Genomic DNA, 10,003 nt, shown 5'->3' with positions numbered 1-10,003 from the left:
GTTCACCTTCTCCCACTGAACATCCTGTTGACCCACACCTGGCTAGCATGAGATTCTGAGTTCAGTGGGGGAAGGAGTCCTTTGATGTTTCTACCCCATGTTTATTAAAAGTGTTTTGCACTGTTATGATCCTTTTCTTGTCCTAATTTGTGTTGATTTGTAGCTGCAAGTGAGGGGTGATTCTTGGTTCACGAGACATATTTAGTGTAATGACTTTATATGATTACTTACCTTTTCATGATCATCACATAATCTCTAGATAATAATTTATCTTCACACCCTAGAGGATGTTAGATAGGAGAAAGTGTTGCATGCATTTGCTTCAGACTACAAAGGCAAATAGTGTTTCCCATTGCTAGTGTTTGAAAAATCGAGGAATCTTTTGGGGCTATCAAAAGCATCTATAACTAGCTAGTTTTCTTTGAAGAATGTCCAGGCCCCAAAGGATGGATAAAGGAAGCTTCCTCTCTTCCTGTGTCTGACATCTTCAGAGGAATAGGTCTTTATTCTCCTCAACATCACCTTTCTGGTTGTGCAGCAGGGTTGATATGCCTATTATCATGTAACTTGATAATAATTAAATGGTCGGCACGTGCTAATCAACACTGATATTTTCCAATTTACTTACCTCCTGAGATTAACGGTCCTTCATGGGCAGCTCTTTCACAAGGGTATTTTCAAGCCCAGAGTGTATAATCCATGTTATTGGGAGCTGTGGCACAGCACAGACAGGGAGAGGCATTTCAGTGAAAGAAAATGAAATTGTTCTGACCTCTGCAAGTTGGAGCTGGATAAACATTGTCTTGACACTTCAGCCTGGACCAGCGGTGTTAATGGAGCAGTATCTATTCTTTCAGATTTTTCTCTATGCAACATGACTTCAGCAGAGCACTAAGTATACTGGCCGATCATCACAGGTAAAATGGGATTTTTTTATTCATATTTGGACAGCTGCTTGAGCAACTGTCAAAGGAACTTGTCCTTCCGTTCCTGCAAACAAAAATCTGGGATTCAGGATTAAGTTTCGTATGTGTCATTCATTCTCATCTCATCTCCTGAGCCCAGATAGGTGACTCTTGGCTTCCTGTCAGCAAAGCCTTTCCTGCCTCTAGGCAGTCTTGAGCCCAAGTCAGATCTGATTCTCCATTCAGACACTTGCCCAATGTCTATGATAAAATTCTACCCATCCTTGCTATGCTACCCAGCCTCCTGCACTAGGGAGATACCTCACTTGTCAGTCTTGGACTAATTCAGAATATTCTTCATAATGAAGATATAATGTGGCTTGGGCTGTTCCTTTCTTTGAAGGACATCAAAGGGGAGCTAAGTGGTGGAAATGGGATGCATTACAGAGAGGGGAACGAGAAAGGGCTTGGAAAGTTTTAAGAGGCTTTAGAAAGCACGGTCTCACTTTCTTCCCAGCAGCCTTCAGGCATCTGCCTCTGTTACCACACAACATAATACCAAGACTACAGACTCCCTGCTCTACCTCTCCTCTGCTCTACCTCCTGCCTCTAGCCTTATCCCATAAAGAAATGATCTGATCTTCCATTTTTGCCCAAGTACCTATGACAGGAAAAATATAAACAGGCTCCAACTACTGATAAGACATTTCTATTTCTTCTGGTATATTTCAGACCACCAGAAATACATGGCATCACTGCCATCAGTGCAGTTATGTTATGTGCGGGAATGTTAAATCTTCAAGTAAAAACTGCCGATAGTATTCTTATTCTTTTTGACTCAAAATCAATTCAGTGTTTTGGAATACTGCTTTCAAAAATCACACTAATTGCTTAGAATGAAATATTATTTTCATTATAACTCTGTTTCAGATACACAAGATTCACTGAAAACAATATATTCCCTAAAAGGAATTTAAAGAAATTGAAGGAATTGGAAGTTTTTCAATAAAGCTTTTTCTCCATGGGGAAATTTCAGGTTGCTCAGCCTGGATCCTTTACAGAAATATATCTGCTTCAGCCAAACTCATCTCCAGAATGTTTTGTGATAAAGACATTCACCATGTATAAGATATGTTTTATCTTTTGTTGTTGTTGTTGTTGACCCTTCTGCCAGTTTTTGGTCTTTGCATTTTGATTCAGAATAACATGCCAAAAGTTGAAGCCATGGTGTTTTTGATGTGCTTGCTTTCTAGCTAGTTTTGATCAAACCTATAGCTTAAGGTAGTCTTTGAAATTTAATAAATTCAACTTCATTGTAAGAAAGGTAGATGAAACATAAGTACTGCAAAATGGATGTGCTTCTTTTAACTTAGAATCTTACTTTCTATTCTTACTTTTTATTATGCTAATTTTATATATTCTGGTAGGTATGAAGAATATTAAATAACATGCGACATCTGATTAGTGGTCATTTTCTGAACATAGCATTAGAACAAACTGCTTCTTACTGCAGATTTTACCTTTTTTTCCTTGCTACTTTGTTTTTCCATTTCAAAGGCCACTTTAATTTAAATCATATTAACATGTGTTAATAGCTTTTGGGTTTACTGATTTGGGTCCTGTAGTGAGTATTCAGCATAAGAAGTCCAACTCTATTTTATTTCATTCTGCTTCAATGACTTTCTAAGTTGTCGTGGTTTAACCTGGCCAGCAACCAAGCACCACACAGCTGCTCGCTCAACTCTCCCCACAGTGGAATGGGGAAGAAAGTTGGAAGAGTAAAAGTGAGAAAACTCATGGGTTAAGATAAAGACAGTTTAATAGGTAAAGCAAAAGCTGTGTACCCAAGCAAAGCAAAACAAGGAATTAATTCACCGCTTCTCGTCAGCAGGCAGGTGTTCAGCCACATCCAGGAAAACAGGGCTCCACCAGGTGTAACAGTTACTCAGGAGGACAGAAGCCATAACGTCAAATGTCCCGCCCTTCCTTCTCCTTCCCCCAGCTTATATATCCAGCATGACATTCAATGGTATGGAATGTCCCTTTGGCTAGCTTGGGTCACCTGTCCTGGCTGTGTCGCCTCCCAGTTTCCCGTGCCCGTCCAACCCTCTCGCTGGCACAGCCCAAGAAACTGAAAAGTCCTTGACTTAGTATAAACATCACCCAGCAACAAACAGAACCATAAGTGTCCTATCAGCATTGTTCTCACACCAAATCCAAAGCACAGCACTGTACCAGCTACTGAGAACAATATTAACTCTATCCCAGCTGAAACCAGGACAGTGTCCACTCCTTTTTCCATACCCTACCTCATGACACACTTTCCAATAAGACCTCATTAGCCACAGCCACTGTTCCCATCCTTTGATATAATACACATATGTCATTCCCCTAGTCTATGGACCACTCCTGTAAAAACCTCTGTAAAATGTCCACAAATGTCCACAAAAAGTCCATTCAGCTCATTTGGTCCATGACTTTGGGCTCCATCTGTTATGATGGTCATTCAGAAGCATAGAGGTGGTGTGTTTTATAAGGTTACTGGGCACCAAAGCCAGTTCAGGTTGAGTCACTGCTGCACTTGCACTGCTTCTTGCAGGGCTTGTCCTTCACTGGTTCAGGTGGTTCCTGCTGTAGTAATCCCTACAAAGTGCAACTCACATCATGGGTTACAACAATTCAAGGACATTACAATGTCCACCCCTAGTTCCTTCAGACCAGCCTGTAGGGTTTAACATTGCAATGAACTCCTCCCCTTGCCCCTGCTCCAGCTTGGATTTATCCACAGACTGCAGTCCCTTGGGGTTGTGTCTGCTCCAAGCGGAGCCTCATCTACAAACCATAGTCTCTCCAGGGGTATACCTGCTGCGGCATGGACTGATCCAGAGCCACAGCTGCTTTGATGTGCACCTGTTCCAGCATGGCCTTATCCATGGGCCATGACCATAGACTTGCTCAAGCATGGCCTTACCCGCAGCCACAGTCCCTCCAGAAGTAAATCTACTCCAGCATGGACTTATCCCTGGCTGCACTCTTTCCACAGCTGCACCTGCTCTCTCATGGTCTTATATCCATGGCAACATGCTTTGAGGTGCTCCAGCGTGACCTCATGCACAGCCAATGATGCTTCAGAGTGTATGTTCTGCAGCACAGACTTATCCACAGCCACAGATGCTTCAAGGTGTACCTTCTCCAACATGGACTGGCCATTGCACCACAACTGCTTCAGGGGCATACCTGCTGCAGCACAGACATAACCATGGCCACTGACACTTGAGATATACCTGCTCTGGCATGGACCTATTCATGGCCACAGGTGCTTTGGGGTGTCCTGCTCCCACGTGGACTCATTCACAGGTCACATTCCCTTTGACTCAAGTTCACACTGGAGTTCCAGCCTGTCCAGTCCAGCAGCACAGACACAGCAGCGATGCCCTGGCCATCTGCCAGCACAGGCTTGTCACCATGGCTGTTATCAGAATGTTGCCGGGCACTGCACAGTGAGGTGATAAGTGGTACAGCAAGCAGCTAAAGCAAAAAGCAGCCACTAATGAGCACTATACTAGACTAAAAAGAAAATTAACTCTATCCCAGCTGAAACCACGACATAAGTCTTCTGTCACAGAGCGTTTATGCTTTTATTTGTGCTTCTCAGGATTTATTCTCATACACAATTAATAAGAAAAGAATATAGCATGTTCCTAAATGTTCCTAATGTTTTTAAATTATAATTCAGAGCAGTAGTGGAGAAATTAATCCCAATATAAATAAAGTGATCAAGAATGTAATTATTGTCACATAAACTGAATGTATGTTCATTCACTCATATAACCACATTGTACCTTCTCCAATACCTGTTAATTCAACATCTCTGTTCTGGCTAAACACCAGTGAAAAATCACAGGACAGCCATAACCACCAGAATTAGCAAAAATAATAGGGAAGCTTACTCTAGTCTTTAAACTGACATACATGAAATCTAACATACGAATTACATAGTAAATTTAAAATATAAAGCATGAAAAATTAAAATTTGGACTTTCTTACTAACAGAAATGTTATTAGCGTTTCAAGTTTTCATTCCTTTATCTTTGTATTCTGTGCACTGTGAACACACAACCTCTTTGATGACTCATGCTTTTCTTTTCATGAAGTCTTGTCATTGATCTGTGTAACCTATTGATATGTCATATGTACTGTCTGTGTGAAGTCATTCACATGTCATGAATTGTCAGTGTATTTCCTTGATAAGTAATTCATAAAGAGGGGAAACAAGTTGGAACTCCAAATGTCTGCAAAAGGAGGAAGTGGGGAAAATTTTAGTTCAGCTGGCTTCTTAAGCCAGATCGAGGATGGGACATCAACATAGTAAACAACCTTTGTGTATCAAAAATTACCCAGCTTCAGTCAAACTTAAAACAATGATTCATATGCTTTCTCACCCAAAGCAAACCATGTCTGCAATATAATTAGTTTTCCTCAATTATTGTATTTGTAAAGCTGAAGGAGAAAAGGAAAACTTCAAGAACTGTCTGGAAAACTCCTTTTTCTTGTAATGATTGTGTTATAGTCATGATTGTCTAGTGATAAAAGTGAGGCAAGATTTGCTGGTATTATTAAATAAGATGTATTACCCCAGGACTTGCTTCAGTTGGCACCCAACAGCACAAGATAACCTCCTGTGTAACTTATTTAGTGGAATCAGGGCAGGGCTGCTCTCTGAAATGGAGTATTTTAGAACTGGAAATTATTCCTTCTCTTCTTCAGTCACAAGGAGCCTTATGACTTTATATGGCAGTTATATGAGCTTTATGTGGCAGTTAGTCCAACTGAGATCAATTTCAAGTGTAATTAAAATTTTAGCTTTCTTGTGGCTAACTTCCTATCTTCAACTTTTTTGAGCACTGAATTAAGCCTTTTACTCTACTAGAGTCAGACTTATTTTCCTTTTAAGCTTGCCTAGCAGTTAAAAAGATTAATTTAGACACAGTGAACCTACAAACAACCATATGAGGTTTTTCAGATTCCGTAGGTATGCAAAATCTGGTTTATAACATGAGGTACACCCACATTATGAGGTACCACACATTTTAAGGGAAACTATTCTTGTTACATTAAGCATTTTGCTTAAATTTACATTTAAATTTGAAATCACAATTGAAACTACAACATAATGCTACTGCTGTGCTACCACATATATCCTACACAGGCATAGAACAGTGGGATTTTCCTAGCTTCTCAGTAGCTTTATCAATATTGTATTTTTCATATGCAGACAAAATAACTGCTTTGCATGAGAGATATCAGTGCATAGTAGTAACACACTGCTGTAATTTATTTTCTTCTTTCATGGCATAGACACTGCACACAGAAACAAGACTTTCTTGATATGTGGGGAGCTATCATCACATTTCTGCATTAGAATGAAGGAGGCCATGAACCATAATTGCTTTAAAAGCAGCTTTTCATCTTTGAAAAGTCTTGCCAGAGTTCATTATGGAAAATTGTTGTAATTTAAAAATAGGAACACCACAAGAGCTAGAGGATGGCAACATAGGCAAGCATGTCATTAACACCAAGGACACAATAACTGAATCCATAATATATCAGGATCCTCTTGTGTATTGCATTTATGCCCCAGCATGCCCTTGAGTTTCCTGGGGTGGGGTAAGAATATCATGGTAAGATATGTACCTTTCTCTAGTGCAAAAATGTCAAATGTCAGCCCACAGATGAAAGGAACAGCTTGCTATTTGCTCTTTAGCCCACAAGAAATGTGAGCATCAAAGAAAATGAAGACTAGAAGGTTAAAAGACTGATTTGCATTTTTGTTAAAACAAAGACTACACTAGAACAAAAATTAGTATAATGTGGTTAACACACAGAAACCACAGTTACAGTATGGGGAGAATGAAGGTACTCAGCACAGTTTTGTACAAAAGGAGGGTGAAACCAAGGAAAACAAAACAACTGAGGAATCATGTTATTTGGGCACTGTTAGAGTCAAAATTTCTTAGTCTGTAGCCTGAAAAGCACAAAGTCTGTTGTACAGTTCCAGACCATGAAAAACAGCCATTTATCAAAAAAAAAAAAAAAAAACCAAAAAAACAAAAACCCAAACCCCAAACCAAAAACCAAACAACAAAACAAAAAAACGAAGTACAAAATGTCTCAGAATATTTTTTCTATTCTGAAAATGGATTTGTTCAATTCTATAACATCATCTACCACCAGTGCAAAGCAGAAAATTATTACAATTCTAGGCCTTAGAGCTCATGAAGCTGATGAAAAGCTTTGTTTTTTATCCTGATTGCACATAACTTATGTGGAATTGCTGTTTAAATTCCTTCAGAACTGGTCCTTAATGTTTAAATTTCTGCTACTTCAACATTGATTGAAGACACTGAAGAGAACCTTTGAAAGTCCTAGGAAAAATTCACACAAACAAAGGAGCAAATATTTATTATTCAGCTTGGTACCCTAGTGATTACTTCATCTATAGCTCATGTTTCAAAAGTACTGTTAACTTTGACCAAAATTCTGTAAAAATATGACCTAAGAATTTGCAAGAACTTTGCAGTAAAAACATACTTTCATTGCCATGCAGTTACTCTCTAACACGTTATCTTAGTTTTGAGGAACAAATTCAAAAGATAATGACCTGTATGGAGAATAAGGCACCAGTGGAAAAGTTATTTTTTTGCTAAATAATGCATTAATACATTTTACAGATCCCAGACTCTTTATATATACTTCTTCATTTGAAATCTGCTCATTTTCCTGATGTTAAACTATTGTTACAGCAGTGTCAATTTCAAATGAACAATTGAAGATACTCTGATACAGTAAATATACTCCCTTATGATTTGTATTCTTAACACATACTGAGCCAAATGCCCTTTTGGTCAGCCATTTTTTATTACATTAGGTAATTACAGAGAGGTAATTTGGAAAGCCAATTTGATGTTTGTGGTATTCTCTGCCAGAAAGCTGAAGCAAGAGATGGTTTTGTCATAGATATAAAAAGCACAATTCAGTAAAAGATACTGAGCTTTACAAGTTTATCGCTGATCTTCCAAGTGTCAAGTATAAACTTCAGAGAGTTTTTTAAGACTATATTAACATTCAGCTGGATATTTTTGGTGAGGGAGGAGTCAGTAGTTACAGCAGCTCTGAAAATAAACCCTGTGTGGAGTCTGGAATTTAGTAATAGTCCCTCCCTGCCAACCTTTCCTTGGACCAACAACACCACTGCGACAGGCAAAGCAACTTACTTGCTTGAGGGTTGACTTAAACATGGGAGCCCTTGGAGGAATGGGATGAAAGATGAAGTTTTCAAACCCTTTCATTGTCCAGTAATCTTTGTGAAGGACTTTCAACTCAGGCATAAACCATACTGTTTTCCATTTCCCTTTCTTACCCAGGAAATGCTGAACTTCTTCCAGTTTGAGTGCAAACTGGTACTTCGGACAGAAAAAAAAGCTGTAAGAATGTGGAAGTTAGTAGTATCTCCATGGGGTTTAATTTGAGCAAAATGGAGACACTCCACAGAGGAAGATAAATACAACCCTCCTGAATCAAGTTCTACCACAGCTGTATGGAATGGCTCTAAGACGTAAGAAACCTTTTGTCAAAGGTTTTCTCCTTCCAGGCGGAAAGAGAATTTGAACTACGATCATCCCACGCCAGGTGATTGCTCCAAGCATAGACTAATGAGTAAGGTGGGACTGAAGGGAGGGAGGTTAGGGTTTTTTCTGTTTCATGTGAGGTCAGGAGCTCTCAGGATGCCTGCTAAGCTGAATGCCCAGTACTGTATAGAGAAGGAAATGCCTTGCTGGAATTAGCTGTGATGGGCAGATATTCGGTATGAGATAAATATGGAGTAAGTCATTGCGTAATTAAAAAGCTCAAGACAGTTGGACCCTTTTCAGGTGGGTCCTTCCCATCTGTGGGGCAGGGTGGGAAGGAAAAAACAAACAAACACAAGTGCTAAAGGGATTTGCATATTTCCAGGATTAAGAAAAAATTGTGAAGATCTAAATTTTGCACAAAAGTACTAAAATCGCTGTTCTTTGATTTTAGAGAAGCAGCATATGAGAATCACAGTGGTATTTTCCCATTGAAACCGGTGGCTTCATGCAAGGCTTTAACCTGAAAAACTTGGTAACTGTGTTCAGGAAGAGGACTGAAAATCGGGACTGCAGAAATCCTTCTTGTTCACACTTGATATTTGAAACCAATGGTATGGTCCATGGAACAGAAGCAAAATATTGGTAAGGTAAAAGCATTGAAAATCCCACCAGAGCCTTTCACAATAAGACAGAAGAGATGGTATCCCATAAACTGATCTGTTTGGAGAATGTCAAATAGAGACCATTCACAAATATAAAGAGGATAGGTGTTTTATGAGGGGCTATTTTTTTTTCTTTTACAGGTAAAGACAAACTTGCTACAGAAATCCAGAACAAAATAAGTTTATGCCATTCAATAAATAATAAGCATACAGCTGAAGATAACCTATCTATGAAATAAAAATGTCTGAAATGAGATTGAAGGATGTTATAGCAGGTACAAAATAACTGCTGCAGTGATTTAAGGAGAGCAAAGAAATAGCCTGTCTTAATTGCAAAGATATTAAAAGACAGAATAACCATCATAGCCTTGGTAGGTTTTTAAATGGCACATTTTTTCATTTAAAACCTTTTGATCTTGTTATACATTTGCCTGATAACAACATCCATACTATAAGATTTCTGGTCCTCAGGCTAAGCAAGTCAACCCTTTAACCTCTTCCATGAAATAAAGAGACAGAGTTCCCTGAACTGGTCACTACACTGATGCAAGTGCCTGAAAGCTGTCATACTGAAGGGAGAAACAACTATGTGTGGTTTGCTCATCTGATTCACAGAAAACACCATAAAGTTTGTGAAGTTAAATTATCAATAGCAATATTAATAAGATCTCATCGTTAGTGTACTTCAAAAACTAAAACCTGATGGATTCAGAGGACTGCAATCTGGCAAATTATATACAAAGCTGGAGCAAACAGAGGAGCTGGTTGTTTAAGCATGGGCCCAGAAGACAGATGCTTATATCTG

This window comes from Falco rusticolus, chromosome Z (assembly GCF_015220075.1).
Source record: "Falco rusticolus isolate bFalRus1 chromosome Z, bFalRus1.pri, whole genome shotgun sequence".
In the NCBI taxonomy this organism is placed as follows: Eukaryota; Metazoa; Chordata; class Aves; order Falconiformes; family Falconidae; genus Falco; species Falco rusticolus.
The sequence above is the reverse complement of the archived record's forward strand: the minus strand, read 5'-3'. Positions refer to the sequence as shown.